The sequence below is a fragment of the Podarcis vaucheri genome (genome assembly GCF_965113315.1).
Source record: "Podarcis vaucheri genome assembly, chromosome: 8".
NCBI lineage: Eukaryota > Metazoa > Chordata > Lepidosauria > Squamata > Lacertidae > Podarcis > Podarcis vaucheri.
Window position 1 is genome coordinate 25,805,688 of NC_138766.1, and position 20,476 is coordinate 25,826,163.

The 20,476-nt window shown below is 44.8% G+C and overlaps 1 long non-coding RNA gene across 1 annotated transcript in view; it reads left to right on the forward strand.

The window, feature by feature from the left end:
- Positions 1–18,046: 18,046 nt before the first annotated feature.
- Positions 18,047–20,476, forward strand: part of LOC309538991 — a 48,778-nt gene continuing 46,348 nt past the window's right edge. The window contains exon 1 of the long non-coding RNA XR_014222584.1: positions 18,047–18,109. This is a non-coding gene — a long non-coding RNA (uncharacterized lncRNA). The remainder of the gene's footprint in view (positions 18,110–20,476) is intronic.

Consider the following 20,476-nt stretch of genomic DNA (forward strand, 5'->3'; position numbering starts at 1 on the left):
TGGTGGACTCTCCTTCTTTGGAGATTTTAAAGCAGAGGTTGGATGGCCATCTCTCTGGGATGCTTTAGTGAGATGTAGAGGGTTGGACTAGAGGACCACCAGAGGTCCCCTTCCAATGCGACAATTCTATGATTCTGTTATTCAGTATGTGCTTGAATCACTCCCGCAAAATAGTGGCAGTCTGAGTGCACCGTGAGAGAGAGAGAGGAAGAGACAGAAATGACCGTGCTCAGTAAAGGATTAGTGTGTGGTAGCTGTCATGAAAGAATTACAGCATTGCTTGCTACTACAGGTTGTGTTTATTCTGGATTTGGCCGCACAGTGTGGGAATGAAAGTAGACTATAGAATGGAAAGATAGGAGTTGTGTCAGCAGAAAATATGGAAGAGAAACAAAGGCTGGAGGTTCCAAGTCCATATGTTTCGTGGACTTGGCAACAGACCTGTCAGATAAGAGCAGAGGTGCAGAACTCAAAGCAAGTTATAGATCATATGCTGAAGCCTGCATATGCACCATAAACTAGCACGCGCACACACACAAAAGGATCTTGGAAACTGTAGTTTACGTCTCACGGAGCTACCATTCCCAGCACTCTTAACAAAGCACAGCATTCTTTGGAGGGGAAAGTGTTCAAAATAAATACAGTGTATGTGTCTCTCAGCAAATATTTAAGTAAGCAGGCTAATTTGCTAAAATAAAACTATTTCAGAAAACTATAGGGGGGTTTGGGCTGCAAGAGTTCGTTCGGATGCTGGATGTTTGCAACAGCTTCAGCAGGGCCTGTTTGCAAGATCATATATCCTGGTTCGCCCTGAACTCATTTTAATGTGTGCACACATCCAATACACAAGATTAGTGGCTCTAGCAATTTATGACCGTGTGTGAGCTTTCATGTAACAGCCGCAACATAAGAATTGGCCCTGGATTGTAAGAAGAATCAAGCTTGCTCTTTGCCCTGCTTTGCATCCCATAATTTGCCCTCATATCCATTCAGGTTAGCTGGAACAAGTGGAATGTTCCTGGAGAACAGGCAAAGTCCCGGCAGACTGGAGGAGGGCAAATGTTGTCCCTATTTTCAAAAAGGAGAAAAGAGAGGACCCAAATAACTACCACCCAGTCAGTCTGACATCAATAGCAGGGAAGATTCTGGAGCAGATCATTAAGCAAACAGTCTGTGAGCACCTAGAAAGGAATGCTGTGATCACCAATAGTCAGCATGGATTTCTGAAAAATAAGTCGTGTCAGACTAACCTGATCTCGTTTTTTGACAGAATTACAAGCCTGGTAGATGAAGGGAACGCAGTGGATGTAGCCTACCTTGATTTCAGCAAGGCATTTGACAAGGTGCCCCATGATATTCTTGTAAAGAAGTTGGTAAAATGCGGTCTTGACTATGCTACCACTCAGTGGATTTGTAACTGGCTGACTGACCGAACCCAAAGGGTGCTCATCAATTGTTCCTCTTCATCCTGGAGAAGAGTGACTAGTGGGGTGCCACAGGCTTCTGTCTTGGGCCCGGTCTTATTCAACATCTTTATCAACGACTTGGATGATGGACTCAAGGGCATCCTGATCAAATTTGCAGATGACACCAAACTGGGAGGGGTGGCTAACACCCCAGAGGACAGGATCACACTTCAAAACGACATTGACAGATTAGAGAACTGGGCCAAAACAAACAAGATGAATTTTAACAGGGAGAAATGTAAAGTATTGCACTTGGGCAAAAAAAATGAGAGGCACAAATACAAGATGGGTGACACCTGGCTTGAGAGCAGTACATGTGAAAAGGATCTAGGAGTCTTGGTTGACCACAAACTTGACATGAGCCAACAGTGTGACGCAGCAGCTAAAAAAGCCAATGCAATTCTGGGCTGCATCAATAGGAGTATAGCATCTAGATCAAGGGAAGTAATAGTGCCACTGTATTCTGCTCTGGTCAGACCTCACCTGGAGTACTGTGTCCAGTTCTGGGCACCACAGTTCAAGAAGGACACTGACAAACTGGAACGTGTTCAGAGGAGGGCAACCAAGATGGTCAAAGGCCTGGAAACGATGCCTTATGAGGAACGGCTAAGGGAGCTGGACATGTTTAGCTTGGAGAAGAGGAGGTTAAGGGGTGATATGATAGCCATGTTCAAATATATAAAAGGATGTCACATAGAGGAGGGAGAAAGGTTGTTTTCTGCTGCTCCGGAGAAGCGGACACGGAGCAATGGATACAAACTACAAGAAAGAAGATTCCACCTAAACATTAGGAAGAACTTCCTGACAGTAAGAGCTGTTCGACAGTGGAATTTGCTGCCAAGGAGTGTGGTGGAGTCTCCTACTTTGAAGGTCTTTAAGCAGAGGCTTGACAACCATATGTCAGGAGTGCTCTGATGGTATTTCCTGCTTGGCAGGGGGTTGGACTCGATGGCCCTTGTGGTCTCTTCCAACTCTATGATTCTATGAATGTGGAATGTGCCAGCCGGCCAGCCATGCCCTCCTACAGGATACTCCATTCTGTTCCACTGTCTGCCCCAAGTGTCAGTCAGCATCCTGCACACTTTCAGGAGGGTTAATGGTCACTGGCAACAGAGTGTTGTTGTTTAATTTACTGGATATTCTATGGAAAAGGTAAATCCAGATTAAAAGTGTGGATTGGCTGGGGGGGGCAGGTGCAGACTGGGATTTCGACATCAGCTAGGAAAAACTTGCATGTGGTTCCACAATAAACACCGAACTGCGTGCATCCTCAGTCCCTAACAGGCTGTTTGGGAGATTTTCCCCACCCCCTTAGGGTTTTCTTTTGCTGTTCCTTAGGTCACACACACACACACACACACACACACACACACAGACACACACACACACACACACACACACACACACACACACACGCTGATACTGTATCTCCCTCCTGTGTGTGGCTGTCACTGTTTTGGCTACATTAATTATCACCTCTGAATACCAGAAATATCTATTCAAGTTAGTACTGAGAAGAGCTACTTCTTCTCTGTAGAGTTTCATTAGCCAGAGGGTTGATTAAAGAATTAATTTTAAGACCATTTGATCTGTCATAAAAGCTTGGATGTTTGTTTTGTGTTCGTTCTCAAGGAATTGAGCTTCCTTGAGTGACCCAGGAAAAAAGGAGGAATGATTTCTCTAGGGCTTGACCATACCCAGACAGATTTTATTTTTTTTTAGTTCCTTTTTGCTTTCACATTTCCAACAGAACTGCTGCAAATAAATATTGCATGAGCAATTTGGGCATAATTTTCTTTCTGAAAGACAAGGTAGCAGGTGGAAGATTTTTCTAAAAAATATTTTACCCAAAATGACTGGAAATCTAAAAGTCACTCACATGATTGGCAGCGTCCTGAAACAGACTATTGAAAACATTGCTTGGTATTGAGTAACACAAAAGTTCTGTCTATGATGTCTACTCAGAAGTAAGATCTACTGAATTCAGTGAGGTTTACTCCGTTGGGATTGCAGGCTAATTCCACACTTCCAAAGTCATTGCTTGCAATTGCAGTTACTTAATGATGAATATGTATTTGTGAACTAACCCTGCATTATACTGAAACCAATTGGGCATGCATCCATGCAACACAATGGAAGAATTTAACTATTCTAGGACTTTCTTTGGAGAAGTGATCAGAAACAATCACTTGCAGTGCCCCAACTCTAGAACTTTCCGAGATTTGTCAAAGCCTGACTTTGAACATCATTCAGGGAACGTTCTCTGTTTGGTGATTATACTTTCCATAGGAATAACATTATTTTAGTGGTGTAAATATTAGACATACATTATATATTTTAAATTTACTAGCTTCCCATCTTTATGCAGGAATTGTGTTTTGAAAGGCTGTTGGATATGTAGATTGGCAAATTCTAATTCTCAAAATAAAATAATACCTGTATCTACAATATTAAGCACTTTTTATTTTTCAGTGAAATTTTTCGTGTTTGGGTGTGTCTTGCATAGGGCCTCAATTCTTTCTCTCACTTACTTAAAGGTAAAGGACCCCTGACAGTTAAGTCCAGTCGCAAATGATTCTGGGGTTGCAGCACTCATCTCACTTTACTGGCCGAGGGAGCCGACATTTGTCCACAGACAGTTTTCCCGGGTCATGTGGCCAGCATGACTAAGCTGCTTCGGGCGAAACCCGAGCAGCACACGGAAACGCCATTTACCTTCCTGCCAGAGCGGTACCTATTCATCTACTTGCACTGGCGTGCTTTTGAACTGCTAGGTTGGCAGGAGCTGGGACCGAGCAACAGGAACTCACCCCGTCGCGGGGATTTGAACTGCCAACCTTCCGATCGGCAAGCCCAAGGCTCAGTGGTTTAGACCACAGTGCCACCCGCATCCCCCACAGTATTTATTGTCAAGGGGAGTGAGCTATCATCAGACCTGACCATTGGCAGTGTCTCTGAACTACAGAATGGATTTTCATTATGTTTGATTCAAATATCAATTTGTTTTATTTCATTATTTGTTGCCACCTATGAATATTTGGTCACCCCTAAATATTTTGTTTTGTTATGAAAAAGGTGGCCAGAATGTAATTTAAGGCTGCAGTCCTATATGCACTCTGTCACCGCAGAGGAAAGGTTTCTAATTAAAGTGTCCTGACAGTTGACCCAACAATCACCAAGCCCGAGCCTCACTGATTTTCCAAATAAGAGGATATGACTTTTGGAGCCATAAGCACCAATTCCCCCCCCCCCAATTCTCCAAAATTAAACTCTGGGCAGGTCTAACGATCCAATCCTGCCATACACCGGGAGGTTATTGCTTGCTCAGAACAGCTGGTGTCTGTTCTGCATTCTGATGCAGGATCCCACTGTGAGCAGCAAAACAGCGATTCTTCACCGATGAGAAGGTCCGCTTACATATGCATAAGACTTTGTGCGCATGGAACAAGGCAGATTGGGAGGTGAGGTACGGCAGATGAGTGAGATACAGTGTGCTTTCAGTGTCATAGGTTGAGTCTCTGGCATCTCTACCTGTGTTTATTTTGTCAGACAAGCAGAGATGACGGAGTTGGACAGAACATGGTTTGTCACAATATAAGAAATCTACATATGTTTGGAACCTGGGTGGGCCATTTACCGCTGATCTCTGCAGCATCAGACTGTTCATATATGCATTTAATATCAGAGTTGCTACGTGCCTCTGAATAGAGGTGTGAATGGTTGTCTGATTCCTACAAGAAGAAGAAGAGTTTGGATTTGATATCCCACTTTATCACTACCCGAAGGAGTCTCAAAGCGGCTAACATTCTCCTTTCCCTTCCTCCCCCACAACAAACACTCTGTGAGGTGAGTGGGGCTGAGAGACTTCAGAAAAGTGTGACTAGCCCAAGGTCACCCAGCAGCTGCATGTGGAGGAGCGGAGACGCGAACCCGGTTCCCCAGATTACGAGACTACCGCTCTTAACCACTACACCACACTGGCTCTACAACACAGAATCACAGAATTGTAGAATGGGAAGGGACCCCGAGGGTCATCTAGTCCAACCCCCTGCAATGCAGGGATCTCAGCTAGATCATACATGACAGAAGGCCATCTGCTTAAAAACCTCCAGTGAATGAGAGAACACCCTCCAGAGGAAGTCCGCTACACTGTCGAACAGCTCTGACTGTAAGAAAGTTCTTCCTGGTGTTTAGTTGGAATCTCCTTTCTTGTAACTTAAAGTCATTGATTCGAGTCCGACCCTCCAGAGCAGGAGAAGACAAGCTTGTTCCCCTTGAGATAACTGAAGATGGCTATGAAATCTTCTCTCAGACTTCTCTTTTCCAGGATAAACATACCCAGATCCTTCAACCATTCCTCATATGGCTTTGTTTCTAGACCCTTGTTCATCTTGGATGCCCTCCTCTGCACACATTCCAGCTTGTAAACATCCTTCTTAAATTGTTGTGCCCAGAACTGGAAACAGTATTCCAGGTGTGGTCTGACCAAGGCAGAATAGAGTGGTACTATTACTTCCCTCGATCTGGGTAACAAAAATTACTCTTGTGTAGTGTTTTGTGGTGCAGGGATTGCACATGCTAGACCTTTACAAAATATGCATTCAGATACCTGGAAATAAATAAAATCTTAATTTTGTCAAAATATTCAATTGATAACTCCCTAAACTGAAATAGAAAAAGACAAATTCTAATCGATTATAGACAAAGAAGTTTGTTTTAATAAGAACAACAACAACAATTACCGGTATTTTAAAATAGCCAGGGTTTTCTTCAACATGCATGCACACACACACAACATTCTTAGAAGGAGAAAGACAGGTAAATCCTGACACAGGACTGTAAGTCCAGAAATGCACTCATTTCTGAAAAACTTGGCAGAGTTTGACAAAAAACCCTTGGCTCTATGGAACTGACATCACATAACACGGGTCAGTATATTCCTCATGGACATGAATCCTGTGTGATCATAACAGTTGCTTCCATTTCAGCTGCAACAGAAAAATAAAAACAAGACAGTTTCCCAGCAGCACGAGCGTCTGCTAGAGCAGTTTTGCACATGAAATGAAGGGTCATGGTTTTTACTAGTTCACTAAAGTCATATCAGTTGACATTGATCAGATATGATTGCATGCCATGAAATATGCTGAAGAAATCAACATCACCAACCTTTTACAGACCTGGCTGCTATATCAGCACAAACCCAGGATTCATTTGTCCATCTTGCTACCAGCTCTCGGAGCCCGACTTGGCTGGGATCTTTTCCTGAAGAGGAGGGAATCCCCCTCCCCAGGGGCATCGACTTGCCCTCCACATTGAGGGGGCGCAACCACATGACATGCCACATGACGCCCTGTGCCACATGCGCTGAGGCGAGGCAGGACGCGTGGAGGGCGATCTTCGTACTGCCGCCCTGCGCTCCTGGGCTCCCAAGCTGCTGGGCGGGTGTTGAGATGAGCAAAGCAAAGATCTCGCTTGTCCCAGCCACCACCTGGTTCCTGGGCTGCCGGAAGCTGGGGCCCAGCAGCAGCGGAGGATGGCAGCCCCCCAATATGGGGGCCACGGCCCCCTGCCTCACAATATTGGAAGAGCTGAAGCCACCACCCCCGTCCCCTATATAGTGGTACCTTGGGTTACAGACGCTTCAGGTTACAGACGCTTCAGGTTACAGACTCCACTAACCCAGAAATAGTTGTTGTTGTTGTTTAGTCGTTTAGTCATGTCCGACTCTTCATGACCCCATGGCCAGAGCACGCCAGGCACTCCTGTCTTCCACTGCCTCCCGCAGTTTGGTCAAACTCATGCTGGTAGCTTCGAGAACACTGTCCAACCATCTCGTCCTCTGTCGTCCCCTTCTCCTTGTGCCCTCCATCTTTCCCAACATCAGGGTCTTTTCCAGGGAGTCTTCTCTTCTCATGAGGTGGCCAAAGTATTGGAGCCTCAGCTTCAGGATCTGTCCTTCCAGTGAGCACTCAGGGCTGATTTCCTTCAGAATGGAGAGTTTTGATCTTCTTGCAGTCCATGGGACTCTCCAGAGTCTCCTCCAACACCATAATTCAAAAGCATCAATTCTTCGGCGATCAGCCTTCTTTATGGTCCAGCTCTCACTTCCATACCAGAAATAGTACCTCGGGTTAAGAACTTTGCTTCAGGATGAGAACAGAAATCGCGCGGCAGCAGTGGGAGGCCCCATTAGCTAAAGTGGTACCTCAGATTAAGAACAGTTTCAAGTTAAGAACGGACCTCCAGAACAAATTAAGTTCTTAACCCAAGGTACCACTGTACCTTGCTCACCTGCTGCTCCCCATGGAGGTTGAGAGGAGAAGGAGAGGGGTACCCCGAGACAGCCACTACAAAGGATAACTCATCCTATATGGAAGGAATTGAACAGATACTGTCCATTCAGGTAGGTGGCAAGAGGTACCGTATTTACTTGAATGTAATGCTCCCCTTTTTTCGTCCAATTACGTCGTGAAAATGAAGGTGCACATTAGATTCGATCGCACATTACATTTGAGTAAATACTGATAAGTATCCCTTTGTTTCCTACCAACAGGCCCACAAAGTGGGAGCTGAAGGAAGATGTCCCATTCCAGCTGCAGAATGGATGTCAGTCAGGAAGACCTGCCTAGCTACATGGTCCAGTGGGTGGGAGAAGGAAACGGATAGTTTAGCTCATGGTTTTTAACCCTGCAAATGATTTATTTTATCCCGGGGTTCCCAAATTCGTAAGGCTAAACCAACGCCCACTGCCTATTTGGCTCTCTTACAATACAGTGGTACCTCAGGTTACAAACACTTCGGGTTACAGACTCCGCTAACCCGAAAGTAGTACCTCGAGTTAAGAACTTTACCTCAGGATGAGAACAGAAATCACATGGCAGTGGCGGGAGCCCCCATTAGCTAAAGTGGTGCTTCAGGTTAAGAACAGTTTCAGGTTAAGAACAGACCTCCAGAACGAATTAAGTTCGTAACCCGAGGTACCACTGTATTGTTGTTCATAAGCCTTTCGTCAAGCCTCAGATCATTTTTTCTTCCCCCCCTTTTTTCTTTTTTTAAAAAAATCCTTTCTCACGAGTTAATGCCCACTGGTGATAGGTATCTTATTCTAGTAGCCTTCCTTGCAGAATGCTCCAAGCAGCTATTTCCCCCTCAGGAATATTTCAGCTTGCACAAATTCCACATGGGTGACACAGAAATTATATGCAGGTCACATCTGCAATGTTCTGCAAACTGACAAGACCATATTTGGGGATTGTGGCCACGTTCGGCGCTACCGTACGGACTTGCAAAGAGTTAACGGTTCAAAATGCGGATGCCGGGGCCATCCAGAAATGATAAGAAAGTGAAGGAATTCTAAGCATGCTGCTTTTATGAAAACCAACCCTGCCTGAATAAATTCTTACATGCCGTTTTGTTGTTATAAATAGGAGGCAGCCTGTGTGTTTAAGAACCCATTTATGCTTCGTATGGCTTTAAAAGGGCTAGGCACACAGCATAGCTTGACAGGGAGAATAAACATTTTATAATAACGAGGAAGCGAGTCAGGAATTTGCCCGCAGGCCATTCCCTTGACTTGTTTATGTTGCATATTAAGGGCCTAAGTAGTGGCTTTTCATAAAGAGCAGGCCCAAACCCATGAGACTGTTGACTCTTGTTTTTGACAACATATATGTGCAGCTTTTAAAAACCCTTGATCAATGGTCAGCGCAGTGCTGCTGTTGCTTTTAGCTCTTTTTGCAACAGCATGCATGCTTGATACCTCCATTTCTATTTACCCAAGCAGCAATGCCAGCAGGTACCGATTCTTCCGCCTCCTTCTTCTTTCCCGGACGGCTAGTAGCAAGAGAACCGGGAGACTCATATGAGGAGAGAAACTTGGATTCAAATCCCTGCTCAGCAAGGGAAGCAAAGTTAAGTAGGGCTTTTCCACCGCATCAGTTGAGAAACCAGAAGCCCTTGGCCCCTGCTAACCGTCACCTAGCAACAGATGTTCCATCAGGTTGCAGAACAGAGCAATGGAAAAGAAGCGGAGGAGATAGACCAGTTGCCTTTCTCTCCCTCCCTCCCTCCCTCCCTCCCTCCCCCCCTCTCTTGTTATCTCCAGGTTTGAGCTAACAGAAGCCATTCCATTGAGTTGAATGTTTCCATCCTTAATCATCATTACAGTGGTACCTCTGAAGTCAAATGGAAGCCATTTGACTTCCAAAACATTCGGAAACCAAGGCGCAGCTTCCGATTGGCTGCAGGAAGTTCCTGCAGCCAACTGGAAGCTGCGTAAGCCGCATCAGACATTTGGGTTCCAAAGAACGTTCGCTAACTTCCAGGTTTGCGGCATTCGGGATCCAAAACGTTTGACTTGCAAGGCGTTCAGGATCCGAGGTATGACTGTATAAGAACTAGTGCCTGAGCTTTCATTCCCCACCCCCTCCTCTCGCCCCATCCCCCTTTCCTTGTGTGTTGTGTCTTTTAGACTAAACCCAAGGGCAGGCACTGTCTCGAAAGAGATAAGCTCCGTGGTTAACCCCTCAGAAAATGACCCACTCTATAATAATGGTGCACTTTTGGCCCCTTTCTGCTTTACTCGTGTGCAGGGCACAAGCATTTATTTATCTATTTGCGCATTGAATTTATAGCCCGCCCTTCCTCCCGAAGGAGTTCAGGGTGCCATACCCACCCACAATCTATTTATTTATTAAAAAGCTTTCTAAAATGGGTAAAACACCCTAAGTTGAGCCATTGCTCAGTGGAAACAAGCACGTGCTTAGCATACAAGTTATTTTGTCGCTGTCTGTGGTCTACTCAGAGAAAGAGGCCCGAAGCTGAAATGGTGCAGTGCTGGGGCTAAATCAGAGTGACTGGAATTGGAAGGGACCACAAGGGTCATCTAGCCCATCCCCTGCAATGCAGGGATCTTTCGCCCAACGTGGGGCTTGAACTCACAACCCTAAGATTAAGGACTTGGCTACATTGGTAAAGATAAAGTGCTTTATATGTGTTATAACACTGTGACACCAGATAGCACTACGGAGTCCCATCTTTCTTTCTTTCTTTCTTTCTTTCTGAACCATTCAGTATTCCATTATTACATCCACCAAAACTTATTTACACAGTTCAATTTATCTTCATGCTGCCCACGTTTCCAAATATACACAATTCCCCCCCAATATATCTAATAAACATTTTCCAATCTTCTTTAAATGTATGTTCTTCTTCTCTTCTTCTTTATATTAGGTCTGCAAGCTGTGCATATTCCATCTTTTTCTTTAGTTGGGACTTCACTCGATTTCCATTTGGGGGATAACAAAACACGGGCCGCAGTAGTGGCATACATAAATAACCTTATTTGACACCTGGGAATTTCTGTCTGAATTATCCCCAACAAAAAGGACTCTGGTTTTTTTTGGGGGGGGAAGTATTTTTAAACATTTTTTAAAAATTCATTATGAATTATTTCCCAATACTCTTTTACCCTTTTACAGGTCCACCACATATGATAGAATGTACCCTCAGTCTCATTGCATCTCCAGCACTTATCTGATTGAGTCTCATACATCTTAGCAAGTCTACTCGGAGTTCGATACCATCTGTAAATCATTTTCAGGTAGTTCTCCTTCAAGGAATAACAAGCTGTAAACTTCAGATCGCTCTTCCAAAATGTGTCTAGATCCAGCCTAAGAATCTCATTTTCTTCCGACTGAGCTCTCTTGCAGAACTCTATATCAGAGTGATTGGCGCCAAAAAGCACACATTGCCTTTAGGTAACTGCGCAACTCACTCATGCTCAGGATGTCTTCAGTTCTGACCAGTTCCCATAATTGAGACACACCTCCTCCCTCCCTCCCAACATCAGTTTATTGGGCGGACTGCCAGTCCATTACTTGTTATTCCCCCAGCAGACTTGAAATCACTTCCCTGTCCCACTATCCAGTTGCTGAGCCGTTGCTACAAAAGTGGGTGTGCTACACAGGGACTGTGTGTGTGAAGGGACCACTGAGCTGCTAGTGCTTCTTGCTAAAGCAGTGTGTGTGTGTGTGTGTGTGTGTGTGTGTGCACTCGCACACACATGCTTCGTGACTTGCACAGAGGAAAACGCAAAACAGGAGTGACATGCAATGCATGGGGGGCTGAAATATACTCGGAGTCGAGAGTGGATTTCATGCCCATTATTCAGCTCATAGTGGTGAGGAGGAATGGAAGTTCGCCCAGAATGTCTGCTTTATATACATTATTTACACAGTGGGCCCCATGTGATTGGCTAATTCCAGGATTCTCCTGTAGGCCAATCAGTTTGCGGATTCACTTCCACCTGGAGCTGGATTGGGTGGCTCCTGTGGACCAATGGGACTGCTGCATTCTGGGTCCTATTGTTCTAGGATAAATCATACTCTTGCATTCTGAATCCTACTGTTCTAGGACCAATCAGACTGCTGCATTCTGGATCCTATTGTTCTAAGACCAATAAGACTGCTGCATTTTGGATCCTATTCAACTCAGTATGAACAGGTGCAATGCAACATCTTCAGATAACGATAACTGCAGTAGAGCAGATCAGCTGTAACCACATGAAGATGGAAATTGCTTCCCACGGATGCTGCTAGCTCCAGGAGGCAAGCTCCCACGGGTCTCAATGGGAGCTTTTGTCTCAGGACTAATTGGATCTTTGCATGTATGTGTGCGCGAAGGGTGTATCATTGTGACTGCAGGGGAGGAGTGTTAAAACCCCTCATCCTTCACGCCGTCTCATCTCTGATCACGGTTCCCGCCGCAACTTTTATCTAGGAAGTGGGGAGCTACGCACATTTAACATCAACATCTAGTTTGGTCCTTCAACAGCAAAATCACAGAAAACATCCGTGTCAGTAGAAAGAGCCAGGGAATTGGGCCCATCTCTTAAAAAAACTTAATCATTTTGCAGATACTTTCCTTTTGTATACAAAGAATACCACAGTGATAATTTCCGCCCTCCCTTCCCCACAGGTGGGCGGGGTTTGCGGCACTGAGTGAGGGCTCACCTGGGCAGGTGCCTCCCACCTGTTTGGGCCGGCCTTCAACCTGCCCTCGGTCAGAGAGGACAATGGCCAGCCAGCCGGGGGTGGGGCAAAGGCCAAAGAAAAGAGGCTAACCCCTTTGTCCAGGCCTCTTTTGGTTTTCTTCCTTCCCAGAATGCTGCTTATTATTTGAAAGAGGAGCAGATTGTAAACCTCAAGTCTATCACTCCTCTTGCTCTCAACCGGCTCAGCCTTCTCTTCCTTCACTATTAGATTATTTTTATGCTGCAAAAACAGCTGCCCTTGCAAGTTGCTGCTTGCTAGAGACCCATATTTCTCAGACCTGTTCAGCCATACCATACACCAAAAAGGATTGCTGAGGGTGATAAGTCACCTCCCTGCCGCCTTCTCATTATGGAGACAAATCCACAATTTAGACGCATCCCTGTGCAACCGGCGATAATTCTGTCACAGAGGCTTTGGCTATTCAGAGTTGCTTTTGTCACTGAATCTCAGTTTAAAATAAAGTCACCGGACAAAAATCTGGTTAACTTCTGATGCTTAAGGCATCAGAAAAAGCACTTTAACCTAATTATACCTTACAGTTTGGATCAGCATTGTGCTTCTGGTAGGGTTTTTAAAATTAAAAAACAAAACATATTGCCAAAAATAAATGTCCATCTGTCCACCCGAACTGCAACACTAGTTTGCCATCTTGGCAGCCGTTTTGGCAACCACCAACAATTCACTGTAGTTTTAGATACAGTCTGCTCACAAAATTTTCTTCAGTACAGTATTTGCTTTAGTCGGTGGGGGGAACTGACAAATATATTCTGGTTTTTTTAACCAGAAGCATTTTTATTAGGAATTATAGGTATCGACATTCCGAAAAATCAGAAAAAGACTTTTTATGTATGGGACAACAGCTGCTCGGATGCTACTAGCCCAGAGATGGAGAGAAGGAAAAGTCCACACCAGGGAGGAATGGCAAGTTAAGCTGATGTACTATGCTGAAATGGCAAAGCTGACTGGAAAACTCAGGAACCAAGAAGACCAAAACTGTTAAGAATAGGAAAAATTTGTAAGTTGTTTAGGAGACCACCGCAAGCAGATGGAAACATTAGCAGGATTTTAATTTCACTTGTGATGTAACAAATACTATGGATAATATGGATTGATATAAAATATAGATTATGGAATAATATGCAGTTATAAAAGCTGAGAATAAGACCCACGGAGGGAAGGAAGTTGTGAGATTCAGAGATGTATTTGGTTTGTTTAAATTTTGTATTTGTAAAATCAAATAAAAAAGGTTTTTTGTTTTGTTTTTAAGAAAAGACAAATATATTCTGCCCCAGTTTCTTTAGATAAAGGCAGATCCCCCAGCTTCTACATATACCCCTCTGCCTTTTAGGATAAAGAGGTTAGGCCCACTAGAAATAGCAAAAGAATAATCCTCTCACATTTGTCAAAACAGCACTCCTATGACATGGGCTTTCTGTAGGGACAAGGCTCATTCTTTCAGTTATTGCTGCTTCTTCTTTTTTTAAAAAAGGATAGGAAACAAGTAGGCATCTCCGGCCTTCCACCAGCTACAACTAAATCCAGGGACACCTAATGACAATGCAATGAGAGCCAGTGTGGTGTAGTGGTTAAGAGTGGTAGTCTCGTAATCTGGGGGACCGGGTTTGCGTCTCCGCTCCTCCACATGCAGCTGCTGGGTGACCTTGGGCTAGTCACACTTCTTTGAAGTCTCTCAGCCCCACTCACCTCACAGAGTGTTTGTTGTGGGGGAGAAAGGGAAAGGAGAATGTTAGCCGCTTTGAGACTCCTTAAAGGGAGTGAAAGGCGGGATATCAAATCCAAACTCCTCCTCCTCCTCCTCTTCTTCTTCTTCTTCTTCTTCTTCTCCTTCTTCTTCTTTACAGTCATACCTCGGTCTAAGAACAGTCCTGTTAACGAACGATTCGGGCAATGCACTCCGCAAAACCGGAAGTAGGTGTTCCGGCTAGCAAACTTTGCCCTGGAAAATGAACGGAAGCCGACCGGTGGAAGGGCACTGGCGGCAGGAAGCCTCAGTTTAAGAATGTTTTTGGTGTAAAAACGGACTTCTGGAACAAATGAAGTTCGTAAACAGAGGTACCACTGTACCACTGTATAATGGCACTATGCATGTGTGTTGAACCAAAGGTGAACTGGAGATTCCTCCACAGTGTGGAATATCCCACAAGTGTGAGAATTGGTTGTTTTGTTCAGGGATGCTGTAGCTTTCCATCAGTGAATGTCGGACCGCAGGCTATTGTGGATAAAGGTATCCAGAAAAGGAAACCTGTCAGCAAGAACAGAACTTCTTGTATTATTTAATAACTCAGATGTTCTTCCTTGTATCTTTCCCACTGTGTGAAGGAGAGCATTCATGTACTTAGGTATTTGTTTAAAACGTGTCTTACTCATTGCAAATGCAATTCCAGATGGGGGTGTATATTAAAACAAATTTAGATGCATCGTACAAGGAGGAAAAACAAGGCAGATCTTTCCACCAGCAAACTAAAATAGCATCAGTACCAGCACCAGAGTCCACCAAAAGCCTGAGTGAAAAACTAGGCCTCCAGCTGCTACTTGCTGGTCCTGTCCCCTCCTTTACATTCCCAATGGCCTGGACCCACTGCCTGTTACCCATCATGCTTTAGGAAGCTTCCTTTGCAATTTAAAAGGTAAAGAGACCCCTGACCATTAGGTTCAGTCGCGACCGACTCTGGGGTTGCGGTGCTCATCTCGTTTTATTGGCCGAGGGAGCTGGCGTACAGCTTCCGGGTCATGTGGCCAGCATGACTAAGCCGCTTCTGGCGAACCAGAGCAGCGCACAGAAATGCCGTTTACCTTCCCGCCGGAGTGGTACCTATTTATCTACTTGCACTTTGACGTGTTTTCGAACTGCTAGGTTGGCAGGAGCAGGGACCGAGCAACGGGAGCTCATCCCGTGGCGGGGATTCAAACCGCTGACCTTCTGATCGGCAAGTCCTAGGCTCTGTGGTTTAACCCACAACACCACCCGCATCCCATCCTTTGCAATTTAGCATCCTGCAAAATCAAAGTTCTAAATCATGCTTCCATGAGTCTGTTCCTCGCTGTGAACATTCAGCCCTGAGTCATGGAGGATGGAATGGGCGAGCAGGTTTGTGCTCTCTCCCCTTAGGTGATGGGAAGCATGTGAGGGCAAAGGGCAGCACTCGATGCCAATACCAAATAGGTATTTCATAGAATCATAGAGTTGGAAAGGAACCTGAGGGTCATCTAACGCAACCCCCTGCAATGCAGGAATCTCAGCTAAAGCATCCATGGCAGATGACCATCCAACCTCTGCTTAAAAGCCCCCAAGAAAGGAGAGTCCACAACCTCCCAAGGGTCCACTGTCAAACAGTTTTTACTGTCAGAAAGTTCTTCCGGATGTTCAGTCGGAATCTCCCTTCTTGTAATTTGAAGCCATTGGTTCGGATCCTACCCTCCAGAGCAGGAGAAGACAAATTTGCTCCATGCAACAGCCCTCGAGATATTTGAAGATGCCTATCCTCTTGCCTCTCAGTTGCCTCCTTCCCAGGCTAAACACACCCAGTTCCTTCAACCATTCCTCATAAGGCTTGGTTTCCAGACCCTTGTTAACTCCAGCGGTTTAGTATCATCACCTTAAAGGGCTGATGAGAATGCCTGAAAGGCGGAGGGAGGAAAGAGACTTATAATCATCTATTATACAGCAACAATGCCCACAAGTAAAATGTATTGGATTAGAATTAATAACTTGATAAAAGAGATTTGGGGATATGAGATCCCACTGGATCCACGTGTGTGTGTGTGTGTGTGTGTGTGTGTGTGTGAGAGAGAGAGAGAGAGAGAGAGAGAGAGAGAGAGAGAGAGAAACAATATGTGTTGCTCAGTCTGTCAGGAGCACAGATAATTAGCTTCTGATACGATCACAGTAATAAAGATATTATATGCCCCACAAAAGGGGGGAATCATAGAATACACCCTTCAACGAAGGAATAGACAGACAAACTCTGAGGGTTTGCCTTAATAGTTAAATTAACTCAGTGTGTAAGAACGATGGAAAAGAGACAGTGATAATTTTATTAATTTAAATCCTTTTGTTGAGTATTGTATGAATCATTCACTATACCCACGAATACAAAGGTATAAAAATTTATTACGGCCATTGAGTTAAAATTTAATTTAAATTGCAATGAAGTGAGATGTACATAGATAAATGTTGTTGTTTTTCCTTTTGATAATCATTTTAGTAACAATTAAAAATTATCACATGCCTTTGTTTTAAAATAGTTTAATTTGATACATTTATGTTAGTAATGCTTATATTAGAAATGACCATAGCTATTTCTTATATGTGTGTACCTGTATCTAATCTAAGGAACAACTACTATGACCACCTAAAAGGCTGACCTTGGCCTCATCACCTGCTTTCCTTGTGTTTTAAGCCAGTAGTGTTGTGTACACAGCCCTTATGTCCCTCTTTGGAGATGCCTGCAACTATAGCAGATAGTCAGTCAGTAGAAGACACTTCTAGATTCTGCTAAATTTGTCCCTGACTGCTGCGGACCGACAGGACAAGCCAAAGTAAGCTGCCCTATTCACAGTGGCATTCTTGGAATATTTGACAATATTTGATTACAATGGGCAGTCCATTGGCTGGTCAATTGGCAATATTCTACCTGACATTTGACCAGCATACCAAGCTTAGTTCTCAGGTAGTTTCTCATGCAGGTAGCGCCAAGGGCAATTCACACTTAATGCAGTTCTGCCCAGGGGAGGAGGAAGGGGTGAGTTGTGGGTGTGGTCTGCCCCGGGTGTCACCACTGAGGGGGGTGACAAAATGCCAGGCGGCACTCAGCGCCAAGGGCCCTGGGAGTGACGCAGTGGCTTGGGCACCCGCCGCCTTCTCCTCAGCTGTAGAAGACCTCACGGAGCGTCCTGCCCCGGCTCGCCCTACGGGCAGCTGCACACACACACTCCAGGTGCAGGGCACGTTGCCACCGCAGACACCTGATCGGCTTGCTCCACTGCTGGTTCTGCCTTCGGACCATTCTCTTGAAGCTTTTTTGGTTTCTGTTTTGCAGCTTCAGATCATAATGCTATGAGTTTTTCTTCTAATTCTCTGATTACTTTAGAGCAGGCTTCCCCAACCTCGGCCCTCCAGATGTTTTGAGACTGCAATTCCCATCATCCCTGACCACTGGTCCTGCTAGCTAGGGATCATAGGAGTTGTAGGCCAAAATCATCTGGAGGGCCGAGGTTAAGGAAGCCTGCTTTAGAGTTTGGAACTTAATAATCGCAGCAGGATGAATATTTCTACCTCCAATGCCTCCTGTCAGGCATGATTTGCTCTGAGGTTTATTTCGTTTTCTTTTTTTGGTGTGGGGTTTAAAATACAGTGGTACCTCGGGTTACATACGCTTCAGGTTACAGACTTTGCTAACCCAGAAATAGTACCTCAGGTTAAGAACTTTGCTTCAGGATGAGAACAGAAATCGTGCTCCGGCGGCGCGGGGTCAGAGGGAGGCCCCATTAGCTAAAGTGGTACCTCAGGTTAAGAACAGTTTCAGGTTAAGAACGGACCTCCAGAACAAATTAAGTACTTAACCCGAGGTACCACTGTATTATGTCCCTCCAATATTTTCCCTTCAGAGTTTAAGTGTGTGTGTGTGTGTGTGTGTGTGTGTGTGTGTGTGTGTGTGCTTTGCTCATGTTACTAGTTCAGATTTCAGTGGATAGCAACCCCAATATTAACAGGAGGGTCTTACTCAGAGGCATCTGCCGCAACAGGACATTCATCCTAAATGTGCTCATTTTACCTAGCCAGTGTACATATTTGTCTCTATAGCTGGTACACTGCACTGCTGGATGATAGGCTGAAGCCAAGGCAGATGGCTTCTCCTGAAGCAGAAGCCAAACTCACCTGAGGGGGCCGCTAGGAGAAGGAAGGTATCTGTGCTTCCCTAGCTTTTTGGTGCCCAAGGATCTGGGTGGCAATTCGTAACTCCCAGCCTAATTTTGTGGGGCTGGGAAGTGAGGGAGCCCAGAAGGAGAGAGGGGAAACATGGGGAGGGGTGGATGAAGAGCAGGTGAGAAAGCCAAACTAGAAGGAGTAGCAAGAGTTCTCCACAAGCCATCAGTTCAGATCTCTTGCGAGAGCAATCTGCTCCCCGCTTCTGGTCTGACAAAAAGGTTAAAGCTTACTGCTTTTGCACAAACAAATGTTTGACCCACAGCGTCCCCAGCATCCTATAAGCGTTGTCTTAATGTTTACTGGGAAGCTGGACTGAAGCAATGGCTTAACTCTAGGAAGGAGGAAAGGAAAAAACCCTGCAGGGCGCTGGCACATTTGCCCACTCTCATTCTGTGAAACTGTACTTAATTTCACAGTTTATAGCAGTGCTGCCTCGTTTTATGAAATATGCACAGCAGTTGTACATATGGCTTTATTATTTTCAGCAGTCGAACTGTAATTAGTTATATCATCAGGCTCACATTGCTGAGGCAAATTAGAGATTATAGCGCATACAGAGCTCTACCTACAATTTACCGCGAGTGGTAGCTTATTTACATAATAAGTATAGGTCAATTTATAGCTTGATAATTTGGGCCACAAGATTCAAAATGTCGCCCAAAAAATAATAACCAGGCAACTTTTCTGCCTGCCCCTAAAAGTTCCTTAAGAAGAAAATGAGCTGGTCTTAGATGTTTAAATTCTGGCAATTGGATAATGAACGTGCACCTGCTGGTACGCTCAATATTTATTTCACGTTATGGCAGAACCGAAGATTTATTAACACCTTTGTCTGTGGGTAGAGATAGCCTCCACTCCAGCTATATAAATCCTTGCCACTACCTGTGGTACATCATCCTGCAAACCTCCTCTCTGCTTTAGCATCCTTTGTTGCTCTACCTCTGATTCTATCGTTTTATCTGAAGCCCTGAGACTATGTAGTTTTCAGGGTGCCTGACATCTGCACAGAAGACTCAAGCTCTTGTATTTTCGTGGGTTTCCTGTATTCCAGCACGGAGGGAGACGAGAGGGCTTCTAGCAAGGAGCCCTGACACAACACCGCTGCCCAAAGAAAGCTGGAAGGCCTTTCTGTCTCTGGTAGGGTGCATGGCACATACAGTTACAGAACAACGAAAGCAAGGTCCCCTGGGAAATGTAGTTGGTTAAGGGTGCGGGGGACTAGAGTTCTCAGGGTATTTTGGAGGGGGAAATATGTTAAATAAGGGTAAATGCAGGAGGAATGCAGGGCTGGCAAGCAAGATTTGAGGGAGGGAGTTGTGCAAAACCTGTTGCACTCCCAGCTTCATCCAGAGAGTGTATTAACTTATGGTTTCTGTGTGTGGTTTGGGAGCTGCACGGTCAGGGAAAAAACAGTGTTGTTGTTATGTACTGAGTTGAATAGGATCCAAACTGCAGCAGTCTGATTGGTCCTAGAACAATAGGATCCAAATTGCAGCAGTCTGATTGGTCCTAGAACAATAGGATTCAGAATGCAACAGTCTGATTGGTCCTAGAACAATGCAGCAGTATGATTGGTTGGCAGGAACCACCCAATCATGCTCCAGATATAAGTGAATCCACAACCTGATTGGCTTACAGTAGAATTCCAGAATTAGCCAATCATGTGCAGCCCATTGTGTAAATAATGTATATAAAGCAGATACTTTGAGGGGACTTGCATTCATTCCTCCTCACTACTATGAGCTGAATAAAGAGCATGAAATCACTTTGCGACTCTGAGTATATTTCAGTTGTCCAGGGTTGTAAAGACTGCAGAGAGAATAATTGGGTGCACTCTACCTGTTCTGTATGGGACAATGGCAATAAAGAGTATCGTATCGTATCGTATCGTAATGACATCCTGTTCCTGGGGGAGAGGTCAGTTTGTTGAGCCTGATTCCAAATCTGGCTGGATTTGGTTTGCTCACTGCTCAAAGCTGCCATGGTCTGAATTTATAGAGGATAGT